The sequence below is a fragment of the Rousettus aegyptiacus genome, unplaced genomic scaffold (assembly GCF_014176215.1).
Source record: "Rousettus aegyptiacus isolate mRouAeg1 unplaced genomic scaffold, mRouAeg1.p scaffold_m13_p_2, whole genome shotgun sequence".
Classification (NCBI taxonomy): Eukaryota; Metazoa; Chordata; class Mammalia; order Chiroptera; family Pteropodidae; genus Rousettus; species Rousettus aegyptiacus.
In genome coordinates, this window is record NW_023416295.1 from 93,140,931 (window position 1) to 93,155,609 (window position 14,679).

At 42.7% G+C, this 14,679-nt stretch overlaps 1 pseudogene; it reads left to right on the forward strand.

Moving 5' to 3' along the window:
• The first annotated feature begins 1,158 nt into the window (after window positions 1-1,158).
• LOC118614337 lies at window positions 1,159-1,277 on the forward strand (annotated as a pseudogene).
• Window positions 1,278-14,679: the final 13,402 nt, after the last annotated feature.

Consider the following 14,679-nt stretch of genomic DNA (forward strand, 5'->3'; position numbering starts at 1 on the left):
AGTCTTTGAAAGAGATTTCCAGCCAACCATTCTGGCCTGATCTTCTGCCTCTGTTCCATAAGGCTGTGGCTGTCTCTACAATAGACTGTGTGTTCTGACCTTGAATGCTCTGCCTTGAAAGCTCTCTCCAGTCACCTTGTCTAACAGGCCTCATACTCACCATTCAACATTCTACCCAAATGCCTCATCAAACAGGCCTTCCTTGACTCTTTTGCCTCCTGTAACAATATCTTCCCTTTTGTGGAAACTTACACTAGTAGATATGTTCCGTTTACATTTCTTGATTCCATTAAGGGTGGGAGCTGTGTCTTTGAGGGTAGGAGCTATGTCTTTGAGGCTCCAGGATTTAGCTCTGGGCCTGGTTGGAGATGCTTAGGAGGGTCTCAGTAAGCAAAAGAATGGTCTTGCAAGATCTGTGAGGCCATTACTTTGATGGGAAGTTCAAGTGTACTATGGGTTCCAGGACTGAGGCTCCCAATCATCCAATGGTCAATGTCCATCTTCACTTTTCAATGCTCCACTTGATCTTTCTACCTCCTCCTAGTCTCCCTGCCTCCCTGCCTTAGTGCTCCTCCTTTCTCTAAAATCTCTGGTGGCAAAATTTCCTAATGAATGCACATGCACTATGGTGCAGAAGTTAAGACATAAGGTATAAGATCATGTTTTCTTTCAATAATGAGGATAATTTTTAAAATTTATTTCATCGGATTCTTATAAAAATCTTTTCTATCTGGACAATAAGCTTCCTCTTTCTATTCTTGCAGACTGAACACATGGAGAAGGAGGGCTCTTGGCTAAGCATTTATTGGAGTCTTAGAAGAACCACAGACTGTAACCTTTTTTGTGTGCAGCTAAGAGAACTGTATCTGGGCTGTGTGGCCCAGCAAAGGCCTCTGTTTTGTTACCAGATAGTTTGAAGGGAAAAGGGTGAGGAGGTGTGCAGGGTTATGAGGAAATGAACTAAACACTGTTTGGCATGACAATGTGAACGGGCTGACTCTGAAGAGAGCTGTGCCTCTGAGGTTTAAGCTAAACTGACTCTGTGAAGTGCCTTGTCCTCAAGTGAGTCACTGTGTATGTTGGATGCAGCACTAACCTGCTGATAATGGAGAGAAGGTGCCTATACTCACACTGAAAGCAGGATTAGAAAGGGGTCCCATCTACAGCCATGTCACCCTGAACAAGCCCAATCCCATCTGATCTCGGAAGCTAAGCAGAGTCGGGCCTGGTTAGTACTTGGATGGGAGACCACCTAGGAAGATCAGGTGCTGTAGGCCTAAAGAATCAAATCAATCAATCAATCAATCAATCAATAAGGGATTGTAAATTGACAAGGTCCTGCCCTCTGTGAGGTCAACCAAGGGTTGCCTCACCTAAATAAAATACAATAAATAAATAAAATACAATAAATAAAATACAATAAATAAATAAAATACAATAAATAAATAAATAAATAAATAAATAAATAAATAATTTTTTTAAGAGAGAATAGAAAAAATAAAGGGGTCCCTGACTTGGAGCTCCCACCTACCCTGGACTTCACTGTAGACTTACAGCACAAAATAACACCCCCTAGACTGCTCAGTGGGACTTGAGGTTGAATTCCCAGTCATCCAGAATACTTGATGTCGATTGTACTGAGGAGGAAAGGGATAGTCCTTTCTGGGAGGAGATCAAACCTCTGTTCAGGGATAGTATTTCTTGAAAGATGGGATGAAGGAGAGTTTCTCAGGGTGGTGTAGGAAGGTGGAAAATACTGGTATTTTGGAAAGAAAGAGCAATCCTCATGGTAGGGAACCAAGCATGCACATGAGGTATGCACATGAGGGGTCATCTACCCAGAGAGATCTGACTTCCTAGGTGTGGTGTTCTTTGTTTTCTCTACTACAACATAATTTCCTTTAGTTGTTCAAATCTTCAACAAAGATAGTTTGATGTGCACATTCAGCCACATGCTGACAACAAGGGGACAGGAAGGCAAAGGGAAGGGCGCTCCTTTGCACCCTGAGCAGAGGGAGCTGCAGCCCGTGGAGAGAGCTGTGTCCAGGAGTACCACATAATGATGGGAGTAAGATGGGACAGGGTGGGGGTGCAGAACTGAGAGCAAAGGAAAGTGCCAGCAACACCAAGGGACAGCTCGCAAGTGGATAACTCAGGAGGGATCTAAAAGAAAACTTGTTTGCTAGTTATTAGACATTAGACTTGACATTAGATGATCGAGTAGTATATTTTAGACTATGATTCATAGCTCAGTAACCAGTCATGAGAGCTGTTTAGTGGGCCTCAACCAAGATTTTTTTAGAAAATGAAATAAAAATTGAATAGAAAATATCAAACTGCAGAGTTCTAGTAAGTGTTGTTCAATACAATTATACAGTTATAACTGAAACTTTTATTTCAGTTAGACATGTGTGTATGCTGGATTCATGATGTCAAATATATTTCTTGTGAGTTGAGATTATATGTTTAAAAGCCATGATGTTAAAGGAAGTTGACCTTGAAGGGGGTTGGGCATGAGAGCAGATTCTTGGATTGCCTGTATAAGACAGGCAGTAAAAGTAGTATAAGCTCCATTTTATAGATGAGAAACTGGAGAATAACAAGGAAAGCTATTGTCGATGGAGCCCTGGCCCCATGCTAAGCACAGTGCCAAGTATGTCCCTTCATTGTTTTGTCCACTTTTCAGGTAGTTCTGGGCAGCACCCCATGTTCAGAGTGGAATCAGAGCATATGTGACTTGACCAAGGTCTCGTGGATCTCAAGGCTTTCCAGGGGAGTCATTTGGTTCCTGACTCAATGTTTTTGCTGCTCAAGGAAAAACCTTTAAAAAAGGGTATCAGGAAAATGACATGCTGAGTACAGGTGAATGAATCTCTCATGGTTAAATTTTAGGCATCAGTAGGGGAGGCAGAAAAACTTAGCCCCTCAAAGGTGGCAACAAGCTCTTGGAAGTGAGACTCATAGTGCTTGGCCGGTTTGTGTGGGAGACGACACATAGGGTCTGTCTAGGTTGAATGGAAAGCACTGGGAACATTAATGCCGAGAGCAAGAGATTTCAATGAAGGTCACTAGAAGCAGAGAACAAAGGAATAGCACTCTAGGGCATCTTTACCCATAAATTTTTCTCAGATGGTGACCAAGTGTTTATTGGGAACCAATTATGAGGCTGCTACCATGATAATGTGTATGGGGGAGTTAAAACATACAAACATTGGGCATTCAAGGCAATGACAGTAGCACTCACACACAAATTCACTTGCACAGAAACATGCAAGAGTGTGGAAAGGAACCTGCAGTGAAGAGGCAAGCCAGAGTTAGGATGAAAGTAAAATGGCCGGGACATTTCCTGGGGGCAAGTGTGTAACGCTGGAGGAACGTGCTGCAAATCGTGGGATTTTCAAGCCGACAGCGTTTCATCTGTTTGCAGTTAGTGAGCATCATTTAGGTTTTCCACCTCCCATATCTGTGATAAGACTAGAAAACTCTCTCTGGGAAAATGTACCGGTTTAGTGATAGCAGCAAAGAAGGTAATTAAATGAGTCTATTTATCTGGGAAATTCCATGATTTATGAGATATCAAGGAAGCAGGGGCTCCCAGTATTGGTAGGAGCCTGGGACTGTACTGGTAGTTTTCTTGACTAGCTCTGTTTTTGCCATGTAGTGTGACCATAAGACCTTCATCTCTTCATTCCCTGCTGCGGCACTGGCAGCTCAGTCAGCCCTTTCCTTTAGGCTGGCCAGCATACGCCATGCAGCAAGCTGCGCCGCATCCCCAGGGCTCAGCCGTCGCCCGCACTTGGTTGGGCACTTGCAGCAGTCCCCCTCTCTCTGGAAATGAGGCTGCTTTGCAAAGAGACTAAGGAAAAGGAAGTCGCAGATGCTCAGCCATCACGCAACGTGTGCAGGGAACTCTTTATTTTATTGCTCAGTATTTGTGCCTCTGTCAGCATCATATTGTATTCCACCCACACTGGGTTGTAGCTCTACAAAAGCTGGAGCAGCCTTCTTTTCTGTCCTGGACCCACAACCCCCACAATGTCTTGTGCAATAAATATCAGCTGAAGTATTAATGAAATTTATTGCCCATTCTGTAAAGTGTTGACCACAGTTGCTACCAACCAGTTTTAGATCATTTGAGGGAAAGAGTTATAAGAAAGGAAATTATTAACTTCTAAACAATTCTTTTTTAAAAAAAGTTGTACTTTTCTTGTTGTGGTTGTCTCTATCACACAAACAAACTTTACTATAATTTACATATACCCAAGAGTATAACAAAATCGGAAAGTTTTGGACAACCACAGCACTTAACCTGATAATGTGATTTTGTTTTCAAAATGAAAATACCTTTTTTTTCTGATTAAAGTAAATAGTATTGGATTTGATTGGTTACTGAAAGTTTTTCCAGAAAAAAAAAATGTGGTTTCTTTGTATTCATAGCCTGTTTCGAGTGTTATTTAATATGTTATACTAATAGTATACTTTATTTTTCTCACTATTATATTTTTCAACATGATTTCAGGATATAGTTATACACTGTACTTATTCTGTTCTTTAGTAATAACTCATTTTTTGAGTACAGACTACGTGCCTGTGCATTTCGCATTTACTTGCTCATCGATTCCCCTTAGTAACTCGGGTAGGTAGGTGTGGCTGGATGGTATGTTTGTGTCCCATACGAAGGCTCATCAAAAGTCCTCCACTTCACAAAAGGCCTTTAATAAGGTGGGCAAGATGATCTGCCCTGTGGATGCCGGGCAGCCTCCCTCTCCATAACCCCAGGGCTTGCATGGTGGGCTCAGGACCAAAGGGTCAGGGTGGAAGGAATGGAGATTGCATATGGTCTCAAGAACATGAATTTCCTCTTACCAGGGTTGACCTGACCTGCACCACAACTGTGATCCCAGTTTGCAGTACAATTCTCTGTGACAATTCTATTAGTTAGGAAGACCAGTCAGCTAACCGTTGACAGTTTAACTACATTAGACCATTTTTATCATGAAAAGGATAGTTTTATTTGTCCTCATTGGAATGGACACTTATCCTGGATTGGTGTTTACTTTCCTTGATACTGCTAACACAAAATTGTGAAGGTAATGAATGCCTTAAAACACCCCCAAGGTGTCCTGCTAACATTGTTTTACAGTGAAAGAAATAAGCAATGTACTACCGTCATGAGATTCAATAGTCTTATCATGTACCTCATCATCCAGAAGTCTTACACAGCAGTGGTGTGGCATGGGCTACCAAAGACATAGAACTCTCAGAGATTTGGATGCTGTATTGCAGGCTGTAGCGTATGCTCTAAACCAAAGACCAATACGTGGTTTGGTCCTTCCCATAGTCAAAATACATAGAGCTGAGAACCAGGAGATGGAAGTGGGCACAATTATGCCCAGGGATGTGGTCATGGGCTTTTTCTTCTTTCTATTCTCATCAATCTGTTTTTTGCTGGTTTAAGAGTTTTAGTATCCATGGGAAGAACGCTTCCACAGGGAGATGTATTGAAATGGAAGCCAATATAGCTACCTGGGATGTTGTCTCTTTGTGTCATCAGGCAAACGAAAGAAGGGGGAATTGAAGTGTTGGCTGGGTCATTGAGCCCTCCTCTGTTCAAGGGAAGTGGGATTGCTACTAGATAACATGAATAGGAAGGAATATGGCCACCAGGATCGCTTCCTGGGAACTGTTAAGTAGAGGAAGAGGGCCACATGTGGATATCAAGCAATTAAAGGGCGGATTACAGGGGAGGAAGGGAGCAATTGGGGGGGGGGGTCGTCTTATGAACTATATAGATGTCTAACCAATGTACTGTATACTTGAAACTAACTAAAATAAACAAATTAAAAAATATATATTAAGGGTGGGTTATAGTGGACTTGGGTCATTGCTTTAGTTGCCTGCTCTCAAACCTTCATCTTATTTATGAGTCCTTTTCAGTGAGGGAGTCATGGTGAGAGGAAGGACTCTGCCTTCACCATAAAAGTCTGAACCAGCATTTCCTTTTCTCACAGTGTACATAATCTGGTTTAGCCCAAGTCTTTGAATCTGGAGGGAGTGCCACAGAAATATGGTTAGAGATGATGCACAGACATTGAGACAAGTGTCCCCTAGAGGCAGCGCCTACACTGGTTTATCAGCTGGATTGTTCCTGAGGTGGGTCCTGGTTGGTGTATGTGGGTGCATGGACAGACTTGGGTTACGCCCATTTTCCAAGCCTGCTTCTCCAGTGTTTTTGGAGAGCACCTTCAGTCAGTTCCTTCCGTGCTTGTGTTATCCATAGTTGGTTCTGACAGATACAGAGGTGAAGTAAGCACAAACATGAATCTAGCTTTTGTATTTGGATGCAGACTACACATGTCTTTTTCCTCCCTTCCGATGTACTAGATGTTTTGTATATTTTACTTTTGGATACATTAAACCCTGTAAAAATAAGGATTGGAGCAGAAAAGAAACTTTAAGATATAATAAAGAAAACTTAACAATAACGAGAAAACTGAGGTTAGCTAATATGTATCTAGTTACACCTTGCACTCGAACTGAGTTAAAATACCTCAAGACGACAGCAGAAACTGAGTCTAAAACACCTCAAGACAATAGCAGAAACAACAGAGACATTCAGAAATTTATAGGCTAAGAACAGAATTGATTTTACCTCAATGGGAAATGATACTAGACTTAGTTTCCAGTTTTGCACTGAAAGAGTTTGAGAGTTGGACACTCCATCCTAACAAGTAAAAAGCCACAATTCTTCTTAGATCTATAAGACAGGGGAGGACACAGGGCAAATTGCTACTCCCAAGACTGGAGAGACAGGCAGAGACAGGCTAATTGGAACAGAGATACAAAGCAGAAACCGCCCTAGGACCCAGTATTGTGGTAGGAAAGCCTGAACTGCAATCAATGAATTTCTTGTAGGCTCAGCATGCACATGTCTGAGAGTTAAAACTCCAAAAAGACCCAGAAGTATTGTGAGATTTACCTCCAGGAGCTCAACCAGATTCCTATAGTAAATAGGGAACGGATCTCCTCATGCTTCCAGCAGGGAGAGAGGAAAGGAATCATTGTGAAACAGCCAGAGCACTCTGTTTCTCCTTAACATGGCCTGCCCTCAGGGGGAACTAGCTAACCTACACCTAACCTGCTGAGGTAGTATCAGAACCTAACTAACTTAGGGAAGGGAAATATCTGACTCCAGCCCACTCTAGCTAGCTATCCTGCCATAACCAAGAAGACAGGAAAAACTTAAAAACACCTGTGAAGGTCACTCTGCAGAGGCACAGGCTCAGTAAAAGACTGACCTGATCACAGGACTACAGAATGCTTCCCCTTTCGCCTGCCTCGCCACCACATTACTATGGGCCTATTTACAGCAGTTTCTTTTATCCAACTCATCATGTCCAGCCATCAAGACAATATTCCAAGGCAAACCAAAAGGCAAAAAACACAATTTGAATGCCAGTTTATTTATTTTTTCATACTCTATATACATAATTTTTTTAAACATTTTATTTTTTTATTTTTCCCCTTCCTCCTCCCCTCCCCTCTCTGGTAACCACTAGTCCATTGTCCATGCCTATGAGTCTCTGTTTGTCCTGTTCATTTATTGCAAAAAACACAGTTTGAAGAGATGGAGCAAGCATCAGAACCAGGCATGGCAGATGTTGGAATTATTACAGCAAGAATTGAAAACAACTATGATTAATAAGCTAAGGGCTCTGATGGATAAAGTAGATAGCATGCAAGAACAGAAGGGCAACACGAGCAGAGAGATGGAAATTCTAAGAAAGAACCAAAAAGAAAAGCTAGAGATGAAAAACACTGTAACAAAAATGAATGAAGAGTACCTTCGATGGGCTTATTGCTAGACTAGATGAGGCTGAGGAAAGAATCTCTGAGCTTGAGGATATCTCAACAGAAACTTTGAAAACTGAAAAGTAAAGATACCAAGGACAGGGAAAAAAAAAAAAAGAACAGGATATCCAAGAACTAGTGAGACTACTACGAAAGGTGTAACATACACATAAGGGATTACCAGAAGAAGTAAAGGGAAAATAAGAGGTGTTCGAAACAGTAATGACTGAGCATTTTCCCCAAATTAATGTCAGACACCAAACTATAGATTCAGAAAGCTCAGAGAACACCAAACAGGATAAATACTAAAAATCCCTAGGCATACCATTTTTTTGGGGGGGGGGATTAAGGAGATTTATTTTACATTTACACATCTGTATATTTTCTATAAATGATGTGGAGCTGAAATATGTACATCTCTTGCCCAGTGGCATATCATTTTTATTACAGAAAATGAAAGTAAAGACAATATCCTGAAAGAAGACAGAGGAAAAATATCTTACCTACAGAGGAAAAAATAAAAATTAATCCAACTTATCCTCAGAAACCATGCAAACAAGGTGAGAGTGGAGTGAAATATTAAAGGCTTGAGAGAAAAAAGAACTATCAACCTAGAATTCTGTACCCAGCAAAGTGGAAACAAATGTTTCTTTTTAAAAAAATTCCTTGGAAGAAAGTTTTTTTCTTTTTTACCTCCTGTGTCCCCCTTTTCCTCATCATAATTTTCTTTTTTGTCCATTTGAACTGTCATCATGCAAATCTGTTTCTACTCTCTTTTTCCATCTCCTCTCTAATAGCAAGATACAGGCTTCTTTGGCTAACAGATTTTGAAAATGTTCATTACATTTATGTATGTGTGTGTTTATATATTAATAAACACTTGTAAGTGTATATTTCCTGAAGAAGTGCAATTTACCGGATGTTGGGGAGGAGGGAGAAGTTGACAGTGCCTTTTCCCAAATAATGCAGCTTCTTTTTGGAACCATGAGGACAAAGACTGCTGGAGAAACAGCTCCTTGCTCTCCTTTTTGCTACAATTAGATCGTGCATTGAATTTTAACCTCTGTGTGTTAATCAGAGAAAAAAGTTATGAAGCGAGAATTAGAAATGCTAGTATCACGCTTGTTTGAAGGTACTGATGACGGGAGAAGTCAAAAGGGGCTGCTGGAAGGAAAAAATGGAAACTTCTTCAACAAAACCTCCAATGGAAAAAGAGGCTGTTTAGAGAAACTGGCTCCTGAAGGAGTGATATTTTAATTTAGGAAGGCATAAAGGAGGTCTATTAAGAAAAACACTAGAGTGCAAGGAGCATCCGTTTCAGAACATGTCTTCAGGACCAGTGAAAAGAGCAAGGGAAGGAAGCCTTGCTAAAGAGACGCTGAGTAAAACTCAGAGAAATCTATAAAACTAGATAGAACTGCTGCTGGCTTCTGAGAGGGCAGTTTAATCCTAAAACCTAAAGTTTATACCTAATGTTCAATATAAAGGCAGCGTACCTGTGACTGCCCAGAGCAATGCAAGCAAACAACATCGTGAAAGGCCAATCATTGTGTTATACTAAGTCAAACTAATAATAAATTTATCTATAATGATCAAATTATCATATGATAAATGGCTTATTTTGTAGAAGCTGGATAATTTATAAACTTTTCGATTATGCGTTCTTATGTAATCTTCACACATTTCCTGCCAGGTTGGTCTCATCATCCTCATTGCAGGAAGCCGAGGCTCAGAGGCTCTGAGACTTGCCCAAGGTCTCCTAGCACACAACCTATTGGCACCGCCATTGTGTTCTACCCATTGTGCACACTGCCTCTCCAGTGCATGCAGACTGTGCCTTAGAGATTTCTTGCCTTAGAGTAAAAGAACCATAGAGGAAAGAAACAAAAAGGAAAGGTGTGTCTCCAAGTCCAAGGTGTCTGAGGGAGATCTTTGCTTCTCTGGGGGATGTTTGTCAGGGGGGTCCTGTATGGATGCGCTTGGCTGGCCTCCTCACTTTGGGTGTCTTCGTGACTCCTGAAAATCTATGAGCAAAATCCTAGACTTCGTTCTTTACAAGTGAGACATGTGAAGAAGGCATTTTGAGAGATTACCAAACCCTTTCTTTAACATAGAAAATTAGTGCTTTTGTGATATACTTCTTAATTGATTTAATAAGTCATGTAGGCTTAAATCCTCTCCTCCCTGTATCTGTAAAGAAGTATTTCTCCCACGATCTGCAGAGAAACGTACTTACAATTTTATCTACACTAGAACCCATCAGGAACATGCTATGTTTCATTTTAAAGCAATTTTACAAATATGGTGTCTCAGTTATTTCTCACCACAACCTTGGGAGGTGGTTATTATGTTCCCATTATATAGATGAGGAAACAGGCCGATAGAGGGAAAGTCACTTGCCCATAGACACACAGTTAATAAGTGGGTCGAGCTAGGGCCTGAGACCAAAACTTGGGTCTCTGAATCTTTGAAATTAAAATGCATATTCAAAAAAGCAGTTCCATGGATAGGTTAAGTGAGGTGGTGGTGGTGAGAAAAAAGAATATTTGCTTTGCTTTAGGGATGCTTTTTCTACATCCCACTCTCAGGGCTGATACCCCGGAGTATGGGTAGGAATGTGAAGAAGAGAATGCTGTTTCAGAGAATTTGCTTCAGAAAAACCTCCAATATATTTTTATTTGTTTTACTTATTCAAAAGAGAGGCAGACTCTGTATTTTTAATTATATTTTCCCAAAAGTTATTTTAAGTCCAGTTCCATATTAATTTTTAAATTGATAAAAGTATCTCATCTAGTTGTCAGTTTAGGAAAACAACTGAAATCATTTGTTTTCGAAAACTATTGAAGTAGAATATTAAACATTTTCTGCTCAATATTGTCAAATAGAAAATAAATGCATTGAAGTCAGAGACATGGCTTCTATCTTTAACCAGCTCTAAGCACCTAACCAATGCTTATTGTGTTTTATTCCATAGGATTCCTCTGGTTTGCGCTTTTGCAACAAGACAAGGGGAAGAAATGTCAAGATCTTTGGAGTTACAAAAGCTGCTGTACTCAATTCTGCTCTGTATTTTACAAAAGGGTACATCTATGAATAAAATGCTGGGGTTGAAATTCTGAAGCAAATGGAGCTTTCCAGAGAGATTCTTATTTTGAGAAGGGATTTCAGTGCACAATTATATACTAACTCTAAGAAAGTCATTTTTTGGATGTGTTTTTTGTTTTTGTTTGTTTGCATGTATATTTAAATATCTTTTATTTTGCAAGATGGAAACCAGGTGGAGATGTTGCTGAAATTCTCACTCACTGTTGTCACCTCAATCATCTAGACGGTATGACGGATTTTCTAACGGGCAAATTTTGTTGGAGTTCAGCATTAAACAAAGTGAGGGCGATTCGTTGTGTCAAGAACATTTTAATTGGCTGTTTGCATTGTGTGGACTCATTAGATAATTGCCAACCTTCTCCTTCACTTGTGTTACACAGATCTGGCTACAGAGGACAGTGTTTGGAAAAGAGATCACTAGGAGGAGAGGCTGCTGGACTAGAGATTACAAGGAAAGAGAGAAGGGGCAAAACCCAGGGGGAGAAGTGCCTGTGGGTGGCAGGGTAAGCAGGGGGCGGCGTGGGAACAAAATGCCCTGAGATGGTGAGGAAAAGAAAGTCAGCAAAGCAGAAAGCACAGGAGGGAGGTGGCTCTGGAATCTCTCAGAAGTTGAGGACAACGAAGAGGTACATGGACAAATTCATGTACAGGGACAAATAAGGTCAGAACAGATGAAGCTTCAACAGAAGCAGGCAGTCATGGATAGTGGCCTACCAGCGAAGCCTAAAGGATTGGGATAAGAGGTGACTAGGGTGCTAGCCAGCTCTTCGTCCAGAGGGGTCCTGAAAAAACAAAGAACTGGGGACTTCCTCCCACTGTGGGAGAGAGGCATATGCAAGCCAGAAACGGTGAGCCTGGTCCACTAGAGACAGAGGCAGGCTTTCAGGGGAAACACAGGGAAATGACTCGTCACCACAGTACACCACCAGGACATGGACAATCATGGGTGGAGGCTGGGGAGGGACTCTGGCAATGAGGCTGAGGTCTTCACAGCATGAGGTTGCCCAGCCCAGGTGCAAATGGACCATGATTTCAAAGATGGGTCTTAAATTAAAGACAATAAAAAAACAATATTATCAATGTTGGAGTCCTCATCTTGCTCCATTGAAAGTTTTCTAAAAAGTAGACATATGTGAAATTCAATACACGTCGTAAAAAAGTCACCAATGTGTAATAGCAAAAAAGTAAAAAGGGGGGGCATACCCAAATATCTATGAATAAGGAAATAATTGAACAAATCATGACACCAGGCTAAGTCATACTATGAAGCAGCTAAAAACAAGAGAGATAAGCACATCTACTAGAAGGTAAATCATAGAATGAGAGTATGATTCCAGTGGATATGCATGTATGTCTGAGAGGGGTAATGCATGGGACATGCACCCCAAATTGTGGACCGTGGTGACAGAGGCAATGGCAAAGGCAATGAAAGGAGAGGGGGAGAAGAGATGTCTTGATTTGTTCCAAATACTTGTAAAAAAAAAAAAAGAAAAAGAAAAAGTCATCAAAAGTCATGGTAAAGGTGACATGGAATGAGAGACAGCAGAAACAGGAATCACTCTAAATTTGCAAGCTCACCCACAAGAAGGAGTCTAGAAGTGTTCGTAGGAACAAGAAGTGTCCGCTGAGCCTCGGAGGGGACCTGTGTCTGCTCCAAGAAGGCTCTTCTTTTCAGGGAGTGGATAGAAACTAAAAATAACATGTTGTAACTCATAATAATAATATGTTGGGTCTCATCTGGGAATCTCAAAACGTTTTTAATGCTCACATTTCCCCTTACCCCTGTGAGTCAGGTCGATAGTGTGGGCCACAGGGAAATTAAGGGCTGTTTGGTCAGGACGCTCAATGACTCAATAGGAAGACCAGACCTAGAACTCTGTTAGAGCTTACTTGGATTCTGGAACAGGTTGCCTAGTGTTGTCTTAGAACTTTAGCTTGGAAAGCCACCTGTAAAAGAAGCCAGGCCTGTCTAATCTCTGCTCATCTCAGCATAAATGTCACTTCCTGAGTCATCCTCCCTGACCCTCTCCAATCTGACTGACTGATCCTGCTGCTACTCATTCTTGTTGATCTCCCACATTCGTTATCGAAGCTGCCTTTGGGCTCACTACCTTCAGTCTTCACATCTCCACCAGGCTGCAGCCCACCTGGGCAGGGGCTTGCCCTGACCTATTTGCTTACCACCACATGGCCAGCACCAGTATCTCCAGAACAGAAATATGATTAAGGCTAGTCGAGTCTTCACTGTGATTGCTTCTATCCCAATTGGTGTTCAGTAGGTGGGTTTGCCAGGAAGTTGCTGGCCGCATTTCTTAAGCAGGTCAGCAGGCGAAGGCTTGAACCCACACCCCAGGTGGCCCCAGTGGTATGTGTGATTCAGTCCCCTTGGCCTCATGTTTAGCTATTTGGCGAGACAAACACTGGCCCACACCCAAGACTCAGGGTGCTCTGCTGCAAGCCTAGGTGGTAGAAGTGGTACAGAGGTAGACCCAGAGGGCAGGGAGGGACACAGGTGACTGTATCCATCAGTTACGTGGCCTTGCCAGGCTCAGGGGAGCCAAGAACAAATAAGGGGTGTTGCCTAGGAGGCCAAATGTCACCCCGCCTCCCTCTCCCCTGCCCCACCAGCAGCAACCCCTACCTGGCCTGCAGCAGCCCCTGCCTGGCCTGCAGCAGCCCCTGCCCCATGAATGACATCTTAAAAACCCCTCTAAGAGACCAAGGGGAGTTTTCAGCTATTCCCCTTTACCTCGGAGGAGAGCATTCCAAGCTGCTGTTTGGGAGTGAGGTTCTGCAGAGCTGCATGGGGCCCCTCCCACCCTCTAAATAAGGAGAAACAATGGCAGCAGCAGATGTTTGCCCCCAAGCTGCACAGGCTGAAGGCTGCATCTCCCCCTCCTGCTCCGGTGTAGGAGTCAGTGAGAGGAGGAGGAGGAGGCGTCTCAGTGGGTGGAAGGAAGGGAGGGGTGGGTATAGACTGAATGGAGGAGGGTAAAGGCCTTAAAGGTGTCCCAGATGGTGCTGTGAAATTCCTGTGTGTCAGAACTGGGCCTCTGGTGCTGTGTCGGGGGCTCCTTTGTCCCACCCTCAGCTTTCTCAGTTCTGTTTCACAGCACCCCTGTGACGAGAAGCCTGGGTGGACGGGCTGCGCCTTGCTGCTTTCTCAGCCAGATAGGATGACTCACTGACACGTCCCAAGGTTGGGGACTTCTGTGTGTGAAGCCCACACTGCCTCCCTGTAACTTTACCCGCACTGTTCCTTGGGGCCACTCGGAAGCTTGGTCTGGCAGCCTTTGCAGGGTTTGGGGTAGGCTTTGACTTGTTTTTAACTCTGACTTCACTGATCTCAAGCCACGAGTAGAGAGAGTGACAAAGCCAGGAACCCTCAGGGGTCAGGGCGCCATGGTTTTCATGCTTCTGGTCGCTCAGCCAGGAGCTTCCTTTGATTTTACAGATTTTCAGTGAGAACCACCTTAGTAGCCAAGTTAAGTCCAAGAGCACCACCACCCATGGCCCCTGAAACTGGTGGGCAGAAGTTTTGGGAGGCCGAGGTATAGTTCCTGGGATGGATCAAGAGGAAGAGCAGATTCCCTTGGTGACCGGGGAAAACCAGGCCCATTTGTTCTCCAGGGAGGATCCTGGGTAAGTGGACTGTGCCCTCTCTGGACTGAATTGGAGGTACCCCCATCCTCCTCAAGCACACACACCCCACCATCACCACCA